The sequence below is a fragment of the Neopelma chrysocephalum genome, unplaced genomic scaffold, assembly GCF_003984885.1.
Source record: "Neopelma chrysocephalum unplaced genomic scaffold, ASM398488v2 Primary Assembly neopelma1_24, whole genome shotgun sequence".
Lineage (NCBI taxonomy): Eukaryota > Metazoa > Chordata > Aves > Passeriformes > Pipridae > Neopelma > Neopelma chrysocephalum.
Window position 1 is genome coordinate 22254970 of NW_020897693.1, and position 21989 is coordinate 22276958.

Here is a 21989-nt window from a genome sequence, read left to right on the forward strand (position 1 = left end):
CATTTCTCATCCCTTCTCTTTAGCACATGCTTTTTACATCCTTTTTCAAATATAACAGCTACTTGTTGTGACTCACTACAGAAGTCATGCAAGGGAAGAGATGCAGACAGGAAACCTGGGGCACATGCCAAACTTTTACTTCAGACACATATGTGACCAGGAAAAAAAAACAACAAGAAAACCTTTCACAAGCATTAATTGGCTCCTTAGCACTATCAAGGCAAAGAGAGGCAGAAATTGGAGCCTACAAATCAAACCATGCTGTGCTAAGCGCTGTATAAACACAGAGCAAAACAAGACCACTGCTACAGGGATATCAGGAGCTACCACAGTGTGGAGAGAAAACACTTCTTTAATCTGAACCACCACTGGTTCTCAGTGATCTTTCTCTCAGGTTCTTGCCACATCGCACCCAGAGAAATCCAGAGCTCTTTGGTCTACTGCAAACATGCAATAAAATCTGTACCACGCCTGTTCTTAATGCTTTTTTTGTTCATTACAGTAGATTCAGAAGATTGAAAAGGAAATTAAAAGGTCACTCAGATACATGAGCTGTCCCAAACATGCCAATAATTTAGCTCAGTAGCAAGAATCAAAGGGCAAAACTGCTTGGAAACATGCTTCCCTCAAATTCTTATCAGTAAATATTTAACCCCTTTTTTATTTTTGCAGCTACAGTCCCTGACACGAGCTTGATACTTACTGATTTATAAAACTAGATTTACAAAAGGAGTAAAGACTAACACTTTCTTTGCCAGCAAGCACACTCCCCAGCTTCCAGTTCTCTCTTTGTTTTCAAGTCTTAACACTGCCTCACCTCTGCTTTCATTTCTCTTTCATTCCTTTTTAAGATTACTACCACACCTCCTCACCCTCTTTGCACATTCTAATTCACGCTTCACACTCAAGACCAAGCCTTCCCTCTCCCACAGTTCCTTGTGCTATTTCCTCAGCTGAACTCATTAACAATGTCTCCAGGACTTCCCATGACTGAAGAAAAAAAAATCGCTGCTAGGCAAATAGGAATGAGTTTGCAAGGTTTTGAGGGCAGTTACTTTGTGCATTTTGTAAAGGTCCAGTGCGGCGGCAGCAGCAGCAGCAATCTAGTGCTACTTGTACGGGCACACCACCCCCTCAGCAAGGGCTGAGCTCTTACTTTTTGGAGCTCAGTGCAGCCATGAAATGCATTCTGGTATTGGAGGCCATGTTCTGTCGTGCAAGGGGTTATCACCACCTTACAGATACCTGCTAAAGGCTTCCCTAAACAACCACAACTGGGAACACAGGAATCTCCTGCTCCAGGAAAAGAGCGAACTGTCTCCTCTCCCATGCCAGATGTACTTTCAGAAAGCGTGCAGGTTTTGTGGTAGGGAGACTGGTTTCGGGTGGAAGGGATGGGAGTGGGGTGTGTGGGGGGGTTTATTTCGTAATTTTTTTTAACTACTCCCAGTTTAGTCATGCCTCCTTAAGAGAGAGAACCTATACACAAGCATACAGCCCCTCCTTGGCTGAGATCATGAGCTGCTGCTGAACATATCTTTCAGAGCTTGATACTAAGCCAAAGCATTCCTGCAGCCTGGACCATGGGGTGCTGCAATGGCAGTGCAGGGTAAACTACTGAGAACAGTGGTACAGAGAACACAGGTTTGCTACATAACATCTCCAGTCATCCTGAACACTGATGTTTAAAATTCTTTTTTTTGTTGTTACTTATAGGATGTACATTCTGGCAGCACCTCAAAGACTGTAGTAACTTCTGTAAATACAAATGAGACTATTACAAAGAAATCTGTCTCTTCTTAATGTCTTAGCATTTATCTAGCCTTTTCTTGCATTTTATCACCCCCAGTGCAGCTGTTCCTCTTCTGATTCTGGACAAAGATGAAAACACTGCCTCCTTGCATCCTTGTAAGTGGGCCCAGTGGGATTCTCAAGGAACCTCAGTCTACTCCCAAACACAGCTATCAGCAGGTTTCACTCTTGCGGTTTTGTCTTCTACTAAGAGCAGCACTAAAATTTTAGAGCCATCTATTAAAACTGAGTAACTCTACCATTAATCCCACCATCCTCAAACATACTTTCCCTCCCACTTAGAGTACTCTAGGTTTCAGTTTCCTTCACAAGTAGATGTTTAAAACAGAGTGGCTTGTTGACCGGCTCTGCCAAGGGATCACACTAAGTTTGGAAATACCTGCAAGTGACTGTATTTTGCAGTTACAGCTGCCTACAAGACCATCTTGTCTCACTGAATGTAGCAACTACAAGCTCTCACATGCTAAGCAGAGTGTACAAATACACCATCACAGGTGACTTACAGCATCAAACAGAAAACAACAGGCCCAAGAGCACCCAGACACAAGTCTTTCAGAAAGGACCTAGTGGTTTCTGAACACGGACAGGAAGGGCAGTTCTGTACCACAGGTTTCTTCAGTGCATGGTCTGAGGCAAACCCCTTGGGCCCTGAGATAAGCACCTCCCCACCTGTTTTCTTCACCGGAAGAACAAAATCCCTCCTCTAGAGGTTCATGCTTTCCCCAAAGGGGAAATCGACCCATATCACTGCCATAAGCCTTCCAAAGTAAAGCAAGAGACAACATACCAATGGACTGGTCACAAGACCTGTGCTAGTGCCTCTTCTCAGTACCGCATTAATCAGGGAGCACAACCAACCACACACACACTTTGAACTGTTCCACAATTGCTATCTGCATTCTCTCAAAAAGGAAAGACAAAACTAGCAATTGCTTCATCTTAAGCAATGTCATCACCTCACTGAACCATGGAAAAATTTTTACTGCTAAATCATGACAGCCTCCTTGATATTAACAGCAAATCCTTCGCGTTCTAGAAATCTGAAAAAAATCTACCACTGCATTCTCCTTTGTTTGACACCCTTCTTAGTAAATACGACACATAAATCTTAGTCAAAACTGACACGTGCTTATTTTTGCACAGAAAACCAGCAGGCAGGGTCCCTGAAAAGGGAAAAGAAATAAATTTTGACCATGGCTAGATTTACAGAGAAAGGGAAAGAAGCTGCTTTCAACCATGCCCACATAAATAGCCTACAGAAGAGCTCAGTTCATTACCACGCTTGTTTCAGCTGCATGTGTGATAGACTGCAGGTCAGCATGGCAGTGCAGGCTCAGCCAGCCTCTGACACTGTCTTAGGGCAACAGATTTCCAATGACAAAGTAACGTGCCCCTTCCCATATGAGGATTCCTAAGAATACAATGCAATGCAACAACACCTGAGTCATTGTCACCAAAAAGGACTGAAGTTCCAGCGTTTTGTCAAGTGCTTCATACTCCATCCAAACAAAGACACAACAGAGGACAACTGTTTATGGGTGCAATCCTCAAATTCCTGCATCCAGACTATGGAATGCCATGGTTTCTCTGGCACTCAAAGACATTTGTCTGCTGCAGTCCACCTCCATATGCCTACTCTTCCTTAGTAGACTGGAACAGCAGCTCATGAGTACACAAGAGGAGTACACTGGGAGGGAGAACTTAGAAAAAAACCACTTATGTGCAAAAATATCCCCATTCTCTCACTAGAACAATGCTGTTCTTGGACACAAAGTGATGCAGATTTGCAAAGAAACTGCATTCACTAGCAAACCCAAACCAAACTACCACAAAAAAGGTGGGGTGGAACATTCTGTTTTATGTTGAAGAACAAACTGCAGAGGCCATAAGTAACAGCAAAAAAGAAGGAGAAACTATTCAGCTGAGCATACTTAACCAGAACACAGGGTTCAGTTACCACCTATACATGCAGACACATTAGATCCACCACCCAAGCAACATTTCATGCAACCCCTGACTTATTTGTAAATGCATATTTAGAAATTCAGGGCAATAATCTGATAAACTGAAGATGAATAATATTACAGCCCACTGCAGACAGGATAGAAAGAAAACAAAGAGAATTTGTGTAACAAAGCAAAACACAGCAGGAGAGGAACATCTGCTGCTTTTACCAGGAATAACATATGGTTAGTATCTGAGGAAAGGAGAATGAGTTCATTCATATTTAAAAGCAAAAGTAATAGGCCATTCCTTCCAAGTTAAGAGGCAAAATGCCTGTTCCCCTTTCCCTGTTACAGCCCCATCATTCGCAGTCTAGATCTGGCTTTCCAAGGAACTGGTGCAGTCAGTATTCTGGCCCAGATAGTCAAGCTCAGGGCACTTTTCACGTTAGGATGCCAGAAAGAGGAGGATGAGAATGCTCATGTAGGAGTTTTGCTTAATCCTAACATAAGCCTGGTTTGTCCACAGCCCAGTCAGAGTGGCAACACAAAGACCAGTTTTGTCACCAGCAGATCACAGTTACACTCTGGAGCTGCAAGGCATTTGGCAGCACTAAGCACGATTAACACAGTAAATCTCAACTGCTATCGTGAAGCCACCTTCGATCCCTGAAAGCACTGCTTAGAATTGCAACCAACACAGTCAGTTCCAATCAGAGCACCCAGAAACACATCTTTGTTCAACAAATGTGAGGCCAGATGCATGACAGCAACGTTTTCTAACATCCTACAGAACACACGCATGCTAGCTGAGAAAGCTTCTACTTCTGCAGTGCTACCCCACACGTGGGTCTGCCATGCAAAGTTACAAGGCAAGAGGGACAATCCTAATGCATCTTCATTTTCTCTTAAAAAAACCCAAACCAGCAGATCAATAAGGTAGTCTTCTGTTTGAACACCTGTTGGTGGGTACCATTTAGTTGTGAAAGCAGAAAAGACCACTGGTACTAGCAAAGGTCCTTGACAGCTGTCAAGATATAGCACACAAGTTAATTCACCTCTGTAGGAGTCCCTCCCTCCCAACAAGATCTTGCCATATTTGCTGGTTTCTCATTTTTCCCAAGCCTGAATCCACACTTGCTCTTTGGAATTCAAGTATTCACTCTGTCAATAGAGTTTTCATTGCAAAAGACAGCAAAAAGGATTTAGAAGGATTTTGCAGCACTGCTGAGCAGTCTAAGCCACAAAGAGAACACAGTATAAAAGCTTACTCTGACAATTAAGTGCTAGGAGTAAGTAAAATGGAAAATGACAGGCCAGATTAACTACTGCCAGCATTACTTCCCAGATCCATTCAGGTCACAATATTTTCCAGCCTCCCCTCTCCATCCCTTTAAAACACTCCAGTCTGAGTCCAGGTGTATTATTGCCCTGACCCACACATCTCACTTTTTATTTGCTTTCTATCTGTAGAAGGGAATTAAGGCAAGCAAGCCAGAGATGAACATTCCTACACAGAGTAATCCAAAAGTGTCTCTAGCAGAGCCAAGCATCTGCTTACAGGAAGATGAAGAGGCAGTCTCCCAGGTACCCAGTGTATAGCTCTCATGTAGAGTTCAAGGCTTCTTCAGCCTGTGCCCAAGCAGCAAGTGGAAAAACCAATAAAGCACAGAAGAGACGCAGACAGCAACTATCTAGCTAACAGCTCCACAGCCAGAAAGTACCACAGGCAAAAAGAGATGCAGTATCAGAATTTTAGCTATTGCCAGACTAAGTATATACCCAGAAGTTGCTAGCAGTCTCACCTTAGAACCAGAAGCTTCATCTTTATGCTTATAAAAGCTGGCTTTTGATGATAAGTTTGTAGAACAAAGTGTCATTTTCTTACATGTTTTGCCTTCCATCATTTACTGATGATCCTACTATAAAAGGATACATTTCACACTAAACTGCAGCAGAAACAGTGTACTTGTATGGTGTACTCATTGACATAGGTATTGTCATTTTGGTATCCCAAGAATAAATCTGGTCCCTCCAGATTTGAAGGCTTGGCTATGCTTCTGCTTTTCTTTGTGCTGCATAAGGTAATGAACAACTGAGTTGTCCTGTATCTAAAGTTCAGACCTTGGCAGAGGAGCCTGGGGACATTGTTAATACCTGACCCTTGTTTTAATTTACAGAGGAAAAATGTCCTTTAATTACTGGATAGATGACAAATATGAGGATCAAAGTGAGACTTTTGAGGCAAAGTTTAGCAGCTTACAAGGTAGAAGTAATAATGGCTCTCCTTGCTAATGAAATTTAATGTTGGGACTACAGAACTGAGGACAAACTTGGGAAAAGACAATCTAAAATTTTATCTGTCCTGTGATATACCAGCCTTCCTCCTTGGCAGAGGGCAGGTGCCACATGCAGAGGCATTTCAGCCACTGCCACTTTCTGTAGTCCTGTGTGCTTGTGTTGGGGTCTCACACATAACTGCTGGTCTGCTCTGACCTTTTCTTCCCAGGCTTCCACATGCAAAGGGATCACGGTGTCCAGCTCTGGATTCAGGTGATCCTAAAAATAGATCATCTGTCCCAAGATTCACACAGGAAAACAATAGATTTTGTTTGTCTCCACAAAATCTGCCTTTTCTGGAAACTGTAACAAGGCTGCTACAGTTTGATTGCTGTTAGCCACAAGCAGAGTTAATGACACTAGACAAAAAAGAGCCTAGGAGTATTTGTCATGGAAGTCCATATTGAATCTCTTCTAGTGCTCTTTGGTGTGCTTAAATCTGTGCTACAACCCTTCTGATCTCCAAGACTACTGATTGCCCCCTGTGTCTGAAAATGCATTTAGTTCTGCAATGCTTATAGGCAGTAGGTCTTCCTTTTCGCATGGAAGAAATGGAGACTATAGATCATGCTACCAATTGATTGTGAGGAACTTCTGGTGACATGGAAAATCTTTAAATAAGAATAACTTAAGCCATTTGCAGAAGCATGAGTTGCAGAAGGCTTTAGAGTCAGCAGTCTGCATCCAGCTTCCAGCTTCCATAGAAGCCCAACCTTTTGGGCACTTGTCCTGAACTTGGGTCACAACATGCAGTGCCATATGCTTGGAAAAGAGTGGCTGGAAAGCTGCCCAGAGGAAAAGAACCTGGGAGTGCTGGTCAACAGCTAACTGAATATGAGCCAGCAGTGTGCCCAGGTGGCCAAGAAAGCCAATGGCATCCTGGTCTGTATCAGAAATAGTGTGGTCAGCAGGACCAGGGAACTGATTGTCCCCCTGCACTCAGAACTGATGAGGCCGCACCTTGAATCCTGTGTTCAGTTTTGAGCACCTCACTTCAAGAAAGATATTGAGGTGCTGGAGCATGTCCAGAAAAGGGCAAAGAAGCTGTGTCTGGAGCATTAGTCCTATGAGTAGCAGCTGAGGGAGGTGGGGTATTTTAGTCTGGAGAAAAGGAGGCTCAGGGGAGACCTTACTGCCATCTACAACTACCTGAAAGGAGGGTGTAGTGAGGTGGGATTCAGTCTCTTCCAAGTAACAAGCAGTAAGACAGAAGGAAAGGGCCTCAAATTGCATAAAGGAAGGTTTAAACTGTCTATTAGGAAAAATTTCTACGCTAGAAGGTTTGTCAAGCATTTTAAGAGGCTGCCCAGGAAAGTGGTGGAATCACCATTCCTGGAAGCGTTCAAGAGATGTGTAGATGAGCACTCAGGGACACGGTTTAGTGGTGGACTTGGCAGTGCTACGTTAATGGTTGGACTCGATCTCAGATGTCTTTTCCAACCTAAACGGTTGGAAAAATACCTGCAATTTGGTATCTCAAGCCAAAAACACAGGACAAAGTATCTTGGGGTTTTGTTCAACAGAGAATCATACAAATCTTCCTCTGTAGTATAGCTATCACTGCATGTTTGCATTCTGGATAAACTGTGTGGTTTATTTAATGCCCACTACAGCAAAATGTGCACCTTCATGGCCTGACCTCCAGGAGCATAGCACTCCAGAGGCCACCACTGACACAGAAGCAGAAACCCCCTCTCTGCTTCCTTCTGCCTTAACATTTTCCACCCAAGAACAGCATTTCCACATTAAGATTTTGTTTTTCTTTCCAGGTAGCAGCCATATATTCCCAAGTTTGGTACCTTACCTGGGAGTGAATGACTAAATGAGTAACAACTTCTGTGTCTAGCTACACTAATGCCAATGCCTGCCATCCTGCCCCATGCGGTACCTAAACTCGTTTCCTCCCCGTGGCTGCCCACGCTCTGCATACCTACAAGGTCACCACCTCCCTTTTTGCCAGGTGTGGCTGGCACATCCTCACACCAGCAGCTGAAAGCTTGGCAACCTTACAGCCACACATTGGGAAAACCACAACATAACAAATTTGCACACCACAGTACAAGATGTGCAGCAGCCCCACATTACACCCCATTACACTGTAAACAGTCATTAATTGTGGAAGTGAATCCACAAATAATTTTTACTCAATGAGCTTTTGCTTCTCTACTTTAGCTATTTTAGCTCTTCTTGTTCCAGAAGACATCAAAAAAGCTCATCTTTTGTTACAGAGAGTTACCTATAGAACACTGACAAGTTATTCAAGTGCAAGTTTCACCACCCCAGCAACTTCTTCTTCACAGAAAGACCAAGGAGAAAGAATGGGACTTAAGCTTTTAATACCAATACAAAGCAAACTGGATTGAATTTGGAATTTACCTAGAACTTTTTTTGCCAAACACAGCCTAAAGGCAAAAACCTATGGCCAAATAATTCGTCCTCACAGAAGCTAAGCAACATAGTCTCATTCCAAGAACTAGTTCCTGGACACCAGGAGACTGGTAGATTGTTGCAAGGTTTGTCTTCCCAAATGTACTCTTAAGAGTAACTTCACATAAAAGAAACAGGCTAGTTCAATTTAAATTAGTTACATTTTTATGTACTTTTTCACCCCCCCACCTTCCTCCACCGCATGTTACTGGCCTCTGACTGCGATTTGTGTCCTCACCTGGAAGCACTGCGTAGCACACTATAGATTACATCTCCATTACAGACAAATGCACACTGAGGAAACTGATCCACCCTCAAAAATTGCATGCATATTGGTGTGCAAAAATTCACAAAATTATTTTGATAGGCAGCAAGGACGCAGAGAAGCCTGGGCAACAACTACACAACATTCATAGCACTATACAAAGCTTACATTAATGCTGCCTACACTAATCACCTTTCTCAACCTCCTGTTTTTCTCCTGAGAGGCTAAAAGAACCCCAGCCTCCAGAGCTGTCAGTCTCTGTTCTCACAGGCAGTGCAAGCCAAATACCTTTCTCAGTATCCAATTTATGGATATCCACACACTCTGAGTGCAATATTCTTCTTTTCTCTCCCTTCGTCAAAAAGGGGAGAGGATCTCTGCAGTAGTCTTTTAGACATCAGGTACAGAGGGTGTAACAACAATCACCCTTAACGGTGCAAGTCTGAAGTAACTCTACTGAATTCATGGGATCATCCCAGTATACTAATATTTTAAGCAGGCTTTTTGAAGCTGGCTTAATACATCTTATTGGCTCCTCCTGAACCACACCTACATGCAAAAATTTTTTTCAGTTTGAAAAACAGGCTGCCTTCTACACTTAGAGAAAATTCTACCATTATCATGTAAATTTTTGGTTCCATATCCAAGAGGGTGATAGAGAAGAACTCAAAGACAAGAAAGACTAAGATAATTGCAAGTCCTGGAGGAAAAAAAATCTAGATAAAATGCACTGATTTTACACTTGATATTGATCTTCATGGCATGAAAGACAACCCCCCCCCCCACTGTTATTGTACCCATTCAATAAAGTTCACCACTCATGGGGATTAAACAAATTGAACAGTCAGTGGGAGGGTGTCAAAAGTAGAAAGAGGGTGCAAAACTCCCCTATGTATTGAGAGCCTGTTAAACAATTGGCATGAAAAACCAAAATCAATGTTGGCATAAAAAACTAAAATTAATGTCTGCTTGACACAGCAGGAATCAGTTATGCTGCAACTAAATGCTCAATGCAGGAGGACTACAAACAGCTTGCTTTACCAAGTACAGTTGCTTGTCACCAAGTACCTCAGAGAAAAAAAAAACAAAACCAAAAACTTATCATGTATCTCAAATTCAGCTAGGCTTGTCTGGAGCAACGCTTGGAGAGGCTGCAGCCTGTTCATCATTCTGTAAGAAGCAGTATTTCTGACTCAAGTCCTAACTTTGTCAGCACCAACCAACACATCAGTACACAGCTGGAGATGGAGGAAAAAAAACACTGGGCACAGGTACACGGGTCAACCAAGGTAACATAGATCAACCTACAAAGGGTGACCAGGACTATTTTCTCAGCCATATTGCCAGAGGTCAGAAACATATTGGTGCCAGCTCTTAACATTCAGCCACTCAAATGCTTCAATTTCTTCCAACTTCAGTGTTCAGGCCCTTTCAAAAGCCTTGAAAGTACAATACACATATCCTTTCCCAACTTCCTGTGCTGCCTCACATTTCATGAAAGGCAGCCCATTTCTAGCTTAAAAAAAAAAACCAAACAAACCAACACACAAATTGTTTTGAAAAATCTAGATGTTTTCTGTGAATCATTTAAAACTTAAAAAAGAGGTACTGACAGATTCCAACCTACACTGCAACAAGGCTATCTTCAGGTGATACACCTGTCAAACAGTAGATCTGATGTAGCAAATTCTTTTTCAGATGAATATTTCATGTGGATGAATTCATCCCAGGCTCTCGCTGCCATAAAACTGCCACTCTGCCAACACAGAGACAAGTCCCTGCCCCAGAACTAAGTTACGTACCAACAGTTCTAATGCCCACCACAAATAGATGTCTTTTCTTGTGACTCTTAAAACAGATTTGTTTAACTAGTGAAGACTACTTTCTGTCATGAACTGCAGGGTCCTTCCTGTTAGAAAGGCAAAGAGAAGAGAGGACTTCAGCAAGTGTGATAGTAGACCCGTTATACTGCCAATTTCCTTAAACAGCCACTGTTTGCCAAGGACATAGGCAACACTCTTTCCCTCAAGCATGCCTTCATTTTCATGTGAAGGATCCATTCTTGTAAAGAAGGAATACCTCAATCTATACATTCCAGTTGAACCCAGCTTGGGTCACTGAAACATATGTTTTAGGAGCCTATGGTCAGTGCATGATCCTCTACTACAGTCATAGGGAAAATAATACACACAAGTAGTGCTGGATTCCAACCTGCCACTCCAAGGTTAGGTGAGACACCTGATCACCAGCTAGTTTGATGCATGTACTTCCCAAGATGCTCAGATCTACCTGTAAACACAACTGGCTGTTAAGGTAACTGAGTCAGAGGGGAATCAGCCACAGTGCACAAGGCTATGTGGCAGGGGGTGGGGAGGGAAATCTCTTCCCCTCACACATAGCAAGTGGTTTGTCACATCAAAAGTCAAAGAGCTGTTTTGCAATATGTTAGTTGATGACTAAGCTATGCTAATTAAAACTCTGTCTTCACAATAAGGGATAAATACAAATGAAAAATTAAAATCAACAAGTGTCCATTCCACAAAATATTGGGGGGAGGTGCGAAAAAGTGATTGTCATCACTTAAATGAAACAATATACTGTCTCCAGGACATGGTGGCTGCTGAAAACCTATATTCCTTCCTGTCTACCAGAGATTAAACCAAAGACTCACAGGTGCTAAGCTGGTCTACAAGTTACTTTAAAAGAAACACCAAAAATCCCCACTAAAAACCCAAACTACTGTCACACCACAAGACCTCAGGTCATACACAAAGAAACAGGCAGAGGAAGTTCCCTCTTGCCTCCTTATCAGTGGACGAGAAAGAAAGTATTTGTGGAGAAAAAAAAAAATCAATTTTGAATATTCTGTACCATTTCCTTAATTTTTAATACCAAAAGTGTCATATGTCTCTGGAGTTTGAAAAGGATATACTACCCTGGAACAAAAAAAAACCCAAACCCAAAAAACGGCCACAAAACTAAGAAAGTAAAAACATTCACAAAGGAGAAACCCTGATATATGTGAAGGGATGCAGGTAAATCCTGGCTAACCCCAGAGCAGACACCACTGTTACAAGCACTTGGGGTTTAGGCCTTTCACGTTGCAAACGGTTCAATCAGACAAGGGAAAAGCAGACAAAAAAGTGCAGGTTTGAGAGACTTCAAGGCTTTATGAGGAAGCTTTGCACAGGAGCCATTCAGAAATGCTTCTTCCATCTTCCTTCTATTTTCATTTCACAGGATTAAAATAATAGGGGAGAGGACTCCCATGTTCTGTACTGCAACTTGTTGCAGTCTCTCTCACACACGCATTTTGCTATAATTGTTTCAAATCACAGAAGATGATCAGGACATTGAAAAGCGACAGAATACAATAACTAAGTACAGGGCATCCATTTGCAGGAAATGCCCTGCATAAGCAAATCAAGAGCAGAAAACAGATAAAACCAACACCACCTACGTCTTCCTGTTTTTATTTTCAGGTCATAAAAGCAATCTTTACTCAGAAAATGAGCATTTCTGGGATTTAACATTTGTTGGGTTAATAGTGCTAGGCAAAGGCAGTTATGCCTAGCCCATAATTTTACCCACATAAAATGTGTCACATTGCATCTGGTAGTGATGTCTTTTCAGGATATTGTCAACAGAAGCAACCTTAAAAAACACTGGAACTGTTCAAACGTGCTGATAAACCCCTTCCTACAGCTAATGTTTCCGCACAGGTTTATATCACACTGGATTACCTTTGAAATGCACACTCCTCCATCCGTGCACAGTCACTAGCAAAAAGCACTTCAAGTCAGTCTCCTCAGACGAGCATCTTCTGATGGAGCCTTACTCTCTCCACACCATTACCGTTTTGCACACATTTTTGAGCTCAGCTTATCTAGACATTCTATATGTCTACATAGGCAATAATTGTGCTGTTTGCAAAGAGATCAGATTTTTATATCATCACTGTAGGGCTTTTCCAATTCTGCACTAGGAAAAAACACTCTCCATCAAAATGAAACATGAGAGCACTGTGCCAATACACATATGCTACCTGTGTAGACACACAATCTCTTTCTTCAAGGGAAAATCTTTATTTTGTCTAAATACCTCCTATCCCTCTATTCTGTACTGATACCAAAGAGGGTTTCAAACCACCCTGCAGAGAGAACAGACTTTAGTGAAAGATGGCAAACTCCCTTACAAATTCACTGGAAGGCCAGCTCAGCCAGACTCAGGACAGATTATCTACGGAAGATTGCCACCATCTATCCTCAGAGAGCCCACTATCACAAACCACACTGCTATACTAGCACACCTGCTTTTAGAAGCACAAGGATGAGCTTCTCATCAGCTTCTTACTGCTAAGGAAAGGCTAAAGAGGCTAACTCAGAACACTTCTTCCCTTCTCTTCTTGATCTGCATGGTATTTTTTAACAGCTTTGTCTGATGCAAGCATTTCACATCAGACCTAATCATATTTTCGCCACCAACCTTTCCCCATAGCCACACGTAAGATTTAGTGAAGAGGCGCTATTTTTTGTTATATCACATGCAGTCATATTTCACTATACACCTAAGCTTCAAGCTCATCTCCCTGCTGCTGTGCAGATTATCTTTATACTGAGAACAGATCATCTGCATAATCAAAACAATATGTAGGTTGCACACACCCTAGGAAACTTACAGAGCTCTTTGGGCTAGTGATCAGAAGTTGGTCTCTTAAGGAGTACTCAAAAACATCTGAGAAACAATATTTCTTTGCTTTGGCCAAGAAGAGACAGAATGAAAAATTACTTCTAATTTTCAGTGACATGTCCCAACATGTACCAAAAGATGCCACTATATTCAAGTCCAACGTGTCTTGCATCAACAGAAAATTGGGGGGGTTTATGTAATGATACAAAAAATAAACACATACAGGGCCACCAAGATATCTATTAAACTGAAGTATACGAATACCACCCAGGAGCACCCAAAAAAAAAAAATCTCAAAATATTTAAATGATCATTCCTAATGAGACCCTCTTAAAACTACAGTCTTTGCACTCAAGGTAGCAGTTACAGAAAACAAGGACAACAGGCAGGCACAGGAAAAGAGAGGTAGCAAAGGAGTTTAATGCCTTATCACTGCTAGAGGGATCTGAGGGGAAGAGGGCGTAGCCAGAAGAATTAGCCCTATCTTGATTAGCATCAGAACAAAGGCTCACATTAGTTTGTCAGCACTAGGACTCTCCCAGAGCAGTGGATAATAACCTCGTTTAAAGCATTAAAGGGATTTCCTCCCCACTTCACCCCCCTCCAATCTACATCCCTTCTCTAACAGGGGATAAAAGGATGAGGTCCAAAAATTCTTCTGTTTAATTCTCTGAAAAACATACCAGGTTTTTGGTTTTGTTTTTTTCAACTAAAACATAAAATACACAAGTAAGATCCCTCTGTGACAGGTTTTCAAAGGTAACATTTGGGAGCAGGTATGGAAAAAAAAAATCAAATCAAAACAAAAACCATTTTCTGTTCAAGAGAAAAGGTCAGATAGTACAGGTGACTTTATCATGCATGCTTAACTCTGAAAGGCAGGAAGGACTTCAACAGTTTCTACAACTAAACCAGGGAGAAGTAAGGGAGTGAAGAACACAAGGAAAAAACCCACAGCTTGTCGTATCTGAACACCACAAAACCCAGGCTAACAGAGGTGTCGGGAAAAATACTAACGCATGGCTAAAAAGAAGTCAGACCCTGAGAACATTTTAGAATATTTCCTGATTCGAAAGCTAGTGATGCTAGCAAGTGGCTGTCCCGCTGTAGGAGAACACGGAAGGCAGCACATTCTGACACTAGTTTACAGAAGAGTCACGGCATTTGGACAAAATGCAGGTTTAAAAAGCAAAACAGAGTAACAGCATCAGCTTTCATCTTACCTGGTGTTGACACAGGCTGGCATACAATGGTTGTCAAGTTAGCAAGATTAAACTGACGATTCAGTGAGGATAGGTTGATTCACACACCTAGGACTGCACAAAAAGAATAAGTATTAGCTATGAATATATAGGGGGCGAGAATGGCACTCTCACATAAAAGAGCAGGAGGCTTGAGGGGTAGAAGTAGCTCTACTGTTTTTAGGACACAGGCACATAGTTATGCTTCAAGTACAGACATTACACACAAAATTCAGATCTAGGTCTGAGATATACTGCACAAGTTACTCAGAATCAAAGAATATGCAATCTACCCTCACATATTCCATTTAAAAATCTCAAGTATGAGAAGAGAACAGTTTCAAGCATTGCTGAGTGTTACCAAAATAATTTTTCAGCAGCACTCAAGCTTTGTTGTTGGGTTTTTTTCAATGGGACAGAAACTCCCCGAAAGTTACCTAAAATACACACATTAAAACCACATCAAGTCTAGCTGCCAGATACACACATATCAGAGATTGCGATACTGCATACTTCCCAAATAAGTATAGAAGAAGGGAAATTTATTTCTACAGTGCCCAAATTCACGGGTATGTTTTACTGTCTTATCACCCCACACACCCTCTTTATCCAGCATTGGTACTAAAAATTTCAGTACTTAATAAGATGGTTATCAATAAGGTAACCTCCTCCATTTCAGAAAGTACAACAAACGGAGAACTGGGCAAACTGGTCATCCAAGTGAAAGTAAAAGCCATGCAGCTGAAAGGAATTTTTGTCTAGCCTGCTTAAAGATATCCTTTGTTGCTAAACATTTCATTGTCACATTTAAATGTCAGCGTTTTAAGTCTCAGACATGTGCAAGCCCTGCAAAACAGGAAACTAGAAACAGACTTGAGATGGACGTTCTCATAGCTAATGAAATGAAAAGTAAACCTAGCAAACTGCTCTTCATATCTCTCATGTGCTTACCCAAAGACAAAACCCCTCATCTTATAACCTTGCTCCCCATACCCATGAAAGGTTTAACAGATCTGTTAGTAAGCCTGTATAGTTTTGTAGTTTACTCATATACCAGGGCAAAGCCTGCAATGAATTTCCAGCACACTTTTGTTGCACATCACAGAACCAGTTTGCAGCATTTCAGGATCACACAGCTCTTTGCAATAATGCTTTAGCTTTATAAAGACACTGTTCAATTTTCCTAAGGGGAAAACAGGAGCCTCCTTCTACTGAAGCAAGCAGCATGCCCTTCTTGGACTTCCAAAAGGAGTGAGGGGCTCTTAGAGAGAAGCTGGCTTTAAAGCTTTCAGGATGATCACACATATGGCCACTGGCTCACCAGTGGCATATGCGGCAGCAGATGGAGAAGTGAAGGTTTCATACCCTCTGAGTAATGTTCTGCAATTTTGACACTTCTCTTGAAAAGCAGAGATGTCATTCACCCTTCCAGGCTGGTGTTTTGGCACAGAAGGGGTTCTCCTCAGTCTGAGTACCAACACCAAAGGTTAACCTACACAGGCTATTTTGGAGGCAGTTTCTGTTTTAGCCTTCAAATATAATGAATCCACATGCAGCAGAGAATGATCAATTACTGCTAAGTTTTCTTCACTGTAAATCAGCTGGCTTTTGGCTAATTAGAGAGCAACACATACCCAATATGCATCCTTTCTTTTAAAGGGGGCAGTGGGGAAGGTGTTTTAATTAACATCAGAGCACCTTACTAGGTCTAACAAATAAAATGCCTTCTGAAAGTGATCAGCATAAATGGGCTCTAATACCCAAAGGAGATTCTGGCACATCCCCCAGTACAACTGTATTAGTGTGAGCTGCTCTAATATATCATCCTTGAAGACTTTTAGGAAGTATATACAGAGAAGAGAAAACCCAAACAGCTTAAATAGGTCAGAGACATTCAAACATTTCACTAATTTATATGTTTAACACTACACATACAGACTACAGCTGCCCTCAAAGCAGTCTCTAACAGCTACCGTTAGAATTCAATTCACAAGTTTAGATATTGAAAGATCAGTATTTTTATATAGAGCAAGAACATAATTCTCAAGCCCACTTACAGAAGTTGGATGGGGGTTTGGGAAGGGTGTCGTTTGGTTTCGGTTTGTTTGGTCACTTTTGAAAGCCAATGTATCAAAAGGATTTCTCTCTTAAAACTTATGCTCCCCTAAAAGTCCTGCAGAAAGAGATTCCAATACGCCAACGTAACTTCTATCTTCATTCCCAAACAAGCTGAAAACTTGGTTTTGATCAGAGATTCTTTCAATTCCCTCTCATTTTATTACAAAATCCCATTAAATCAATGCAGGGAAAAAAAACAGGAACAGCAGCAAACCACAGCAACATTTAACTATAAAGTAGAAGGAAAATCAGTTGAGGAAAAATGTAAACAGCTTTAGAGTTTTCAAAATGGTTCTGGCACTTTTAAAGCGTGAGCTAAGGAAGCTATGGACAGAGACACAGAGTATTGAAACTGGTTCACTGCTGAGCATGAGATTAAAATGGTGCACATTTCAGCTCTGTAAAGTTCAACCATCTACAAGGAAGTCATTCCTATGGCAGGTGTATACTGCAAGAATGACAACCATTCTAGTCTATAGCACAAATATGATGCAGTGTTTCATTTGCCACATAAAAGTGATTCCAGAAACCAGTTTCCCTTTACCCTGCTCTACCAGCTACAAAAGCTGAGCTTTACCTTGCCCACAAGGTTACTGCAGCAGTGGTGATGACCAACCCATTCCACTCAACACTCACTTATACCAGGAAGCAAATTTACTTCCGGTGGGCTGGTTGCCAGGATAGCAGTTCCCCTCAGGGAATCACCAGAGCGACATGAGACACATCAATCCTTTGCACTGCAGGGAAGGTTCTCAATGGACGCTCCACTTTCAGAGCCTGCCCACTGTTCTACACAGAGAGAGAGAAAGAGAGAAGCTGGGGGGAAAGGGACAACTCAGACAGTAGGAAAGGAGGTAGGGTCTTTATATCTCTAACTTCTGGTCCTGCAGCTCTTCAGTGTGACCTCCCTCAAAAAACTGTCTTGAATTACCACACACAAATCTCATCAGTTTAAAATAAATAAGCAAACAATAGGCCAGTTTTTTCACTGGTCCCTTATTAGCATCACCAGGCTTAGTCTGAAAATACACTTTGCAGACTGCATCACATAGCAAGCCATGCGACAGCACTAAGCTTCCTGTGAGAGAGCAGTAGCTGCCGCTCCTCAGTAACAACACAGCCAGCATACAAATGACAGGTGAAAACATTTTTTTGCTACATACAGAAGCTCACTTCTTGACATTTACATGAAGCATTTCTACTGGTTAAACTTAAAATCAATTTTTGCAGCTACTTAAACACGAATTCTATCAGAGTCAAGGAAAATACTATCTGTATAAATACACAGTAGCAAAGCCAGATGACTTCCACAAATGGACTTACAAAGACAGAGTGCTTCACTGAGATCATCTACCTGTCCCCAGCTAGTATACTCTGTGCTGGGGGTTAAATTGTTACATCTGAAATAATTCCATTTGTACCCAGAATAGCTTCATGACAGAGATTAAGCATGTATGATGGCACTTCCAAGGACATGACACTTGTGATGACAACTAGATAAACATAATTATAGACTACTGTATTTTTGGCAAAAGAAATCTACTGTAACCAATACCAAAACACCTTTGCTACATATGGGTTAATTTTTCCCTCTTACTGTTTTCGGAAACACCTTTATGTTTCTATTTACATACTCCTAAAGCAGAATTCAACCCATGCTGCCTCTCCTCCCTTCCTCCCAGCCTTTCAGGCAAGTGGGTTGTAGAACCAACCCTGCCAGTAAAAGATACCTCTCTCCCAGCTAAGCCTGATCAGCTGGGACCAGCTGGTTATAGCAGCCGACAAGTGGCTCAGAGGGCAGGGGAGCTGCGGAGAGTCCCTGTGCCAAGCAGAGTGCACAACAGGACACAGTCTGGGAAACTCTGAAGCAAGGCTTTCAAGCTACTGACCTTTCATGCAGTTACTGGTAGATAATGAACTTCTCCGGGTGCATCCCAGAGCAGCAATAAGAGATGCAACTTCCAAAAGGGCCAAAAAGTAAAAAAAAAAAAAAAAAGAGAAGATAGCAGTGGCCTAATACAGACTCCCAGTATAGTCAAACCTTCCTGGACTGACAGAGACCAGCAACTTACATCTGTCTGCTCAGGAAAGCAAAACAAGCAAGAGACCTACGTGGGTGGTACGGCAGTAGATAGCTGTGGTGTGAGCAAGTACACTGATAAAAAGCAGAAGTGATGCAACAGGAACAGCCACAGATACCCAAACCTGAAGCTATGAGGTTGCACAGCTGAGGTTAAGACCATTGCAGGCTGCTCTTACTGAGAGTTGAAACAATTTTCCACGCAGAAGTAAAGTAGTTGAAAACAACCATGATCATAGGACAGAACTAATTTCATCAAAACCACTACACTACTGGCAGGACACACATTTAGTGGCTTCAGTAACCATTGCTCGCTGACTCCCCAGGCAGCTCGTGAGTTCAAGCAGCCATTTCAGTCCACCTTCACATGCTGCACTAAATATAAACTGCTGATAACTGTGTGGAAACTGTTTCAGCAGAGACAGGGTGCACTGCACAACTCAAGGACATGAGATCCTCCTAAGACTACAGGTGGTCAATTTGCATGACAAGAAGAGGGAGAAGGGGACAGAACCAAAGTCTCTGCTACACTTGTGGTTGGGAAATTTCTGCCTCAAGACCATTATTGTCCCAGACTCATACTTCACTGAATCCTCTGTGTATTAAAAAAAAATCAAAACCTTTAAAGGGGGTATATGAAGACACCTGGAGTTTGACAGTGACTTGTCTAAGAGGAGGTTATGGCTCCCTTATCATGTGCTACTCTGCCCTATAGTGATCTTCAATTTTAAAATCTAGTTAGATTAGGCTGCACATCATTCAGGCACATTTCCTTCACCCAGTGGCCCTTAAAGAAACATACCTTCCTACTTTCAGATGGTACTCTCTTCTCTAGTGGTACATAAAACACTCATTTAAATAACAGGACATGCCAATGTAAGAGGGCAGATGAAACTCCAAACCAGAAAAAAAAAATTTTCTTCTCCAAGTTTGCTTACAGAATCACTACCCAAAACAACACGAAAGTTACAAAAAGACAGAAGTGTGATCTGTACAGTTGTCAGTGCCACAACTGGCCACCAGATTACAATACTAGAAAGTAGTATTCTCTCTGCATTGACATGTACTCCCAAAAAATAGCATAGTGTGAAAAGAAAAAAAAGGAGGCAGACTTGCAAAGAGATTTATGGCAGACACCTTGAGGAGGAGGATGAAATCAATGATAAATTGCAGACCCAATCCTTAAGAACACTGGCATTTAATATGTAAATTCCCCCTCTGCTTAGGTGTTTTGTTTCCCTTTGATGTATACTGACAAGTTGGAACTAGAAATGAGAACTGGGAGAGTCCCTTTTCCCCATTATCTCAAATACTTTTCTAAGCAAGTCTCTAACTCTCAATTAAGTCTCTAACTATATCAGTTTTGCTTCTGTTCAGAGGGGGAAAAAACCAAACAAAAACTCCTGAAGTATAACAAACATTATTAAAGGAGAAAGTCAATGTTTTCCCAGCTCTGATGCGGGATGTAAGCAGCAAACGGGTGCCCGACAGCTATAGTGCAGCAGAGAGAAGAAAGACAAGCTGAACAACAGAGGACAGTAAAGATAATCTGGAAGAGTTCCAGATGTTTTGAGCTTAGTCCTACAACATGAAAAATTAAAGAGGTTAAAACCTCCTCTTAAGAACTTTTCTTCCCATTGTTCTGACCACGACTCTCCTGAACAAGCTGCATTGCTCCAGAAACCTCAGGAATTGCGGTGACAATAGATTCCTGCCAAGAGAAGCACCATTACATAATAGCATTTACAGGAACATGCATAAAAGCCGCTAGGAAGCGCAAACAGACAAGTGCGAAACCCTCTCTGCCCATCAGCTCAGTTTAGCTCTTGACCATTCCAAAGACTACTTCAGGATATTTTTAATTTATACATTTACTTCCTCTCACGTCCTTCCATCAAACAAAATCTGTATTACTGTAACTACTACACGGAGATCAAGTCCATTCCCAACAATAACGTAACCCCCTTGAGAATACGCCCACTGGAAACCACTGTATTTGCATTAATCTATTTAAAAGAATACTACAAAGATGAAAAATTGTGTCACTATTTCCATTAGTATATTAGAAATAAGAACTATTTATTATGGTATTTTTTCATCCTTTACCCAATTTTAGGAATACTTGGAACAATTACTGCTTTTCAGTTCTGAGAAGCCTAGCGTGCCTACTTTTGAGTTCCAGGTCCTCTACAGGGGATTTACCATAGCTTTGTTATACGTAGACGTACAGGCTCAGCGTAAGCACTGCACACGTGTAAAAGGCAGCTGCTTGGGAAGCGCTAACCTCTGGCCACTGCTAAAGCATCGTAAAGAAGAAACCAACGATGAAATCTTAACAAAGTTTCTCAAGTTAAATCGTCCGCGGCAATGCCTCCCCTAACACCTTGATCTCAGACACCACTTTCCCTGTGTCTCTCTATGCACCCATAAGCCCTACTAAAGAAAAAAGAGAAGACAGTCGTGAACGCTTATCTGCTGTTACTCTCGGGGTTTTTAAATCCTAGAGGTTCACTCCGCGCCAAGAGAATCCACACGTTTAAATACACATTTCAAGATCGCTGACCTCACAGAAAGCCCAGCTCTGCTGTCACCACCGACCCGCCGCTGCCGTGACACGAGGGAGCCGCAGGTACCGCAGGTGACATTATGTAAGGGAGCGGGCCAGGGAAGGGCTCCCGCCGCAGCCCCGAGCGCCATGCGGGGCCGCCGCCGGGCCAGGCTCCCCTCGCTCCCCGCCCGGAAAGCGCCGCCGACACCATCCGCCTCTGCCGGCGCCGAACCCGTCGCCCGGCCCCCGCCCCGCACACGCTCCACGCTCCCCGGTGGCGGGCCCGGCTCCGCACCCCGCCGCAGCCAGCCCGCTGCCCCCGCCCCGCGCCCCGGCGGCCCCTCGGCGGCGTAGCTCCCGGCACGGTGCTGCGCGCCCTCCTCCGCGGCGGTGGCGGCTGCTGCTTACCGGGCAGGTGACTCAGCGGGCGGGCTCAGCGGGGCGGCGGTGCCGCGGCGGTGCCCTGGCGCTCAGCTCGGCGGCCGCGCGCCCCGGCCGCCCCGGCGTCTCGCCCGCCCAACGCCCC

At 42.7% G+C, this 21989-nt stretch overlaps 1 protein-coding gene across 3 annotated transcripts in view; it reads right to left on the reverse strand.

Moving 5' to 3' along the window:
- Window positions 1-21989, reverse strand: part of SUSD6 (sushi domain containing 6) — a 106102-nt gene that overhangs the window by 66571 nt on the left and 17542 nt on the right. The window contains exons 1-2 of one of the 3 annotated variants that reach the window (XM_027707860.1): window positions 21872-21922; window positions 14700-14792 (exon numbers count right to left, since the gene is read on the reverse strand). The gene's annotated coding sequence lies outside the window, so the exon portion shown is untranslated. Of the gene's footprint in view, window positions 1-14699; window positions 14793-17412; window positions 17627-21871; window positions 21923-21989 lie in introns of those variants that run through there. The other 2 variants (XM_027707866.1, XM_027707879.1) reach the window with 2 other exon arrangements.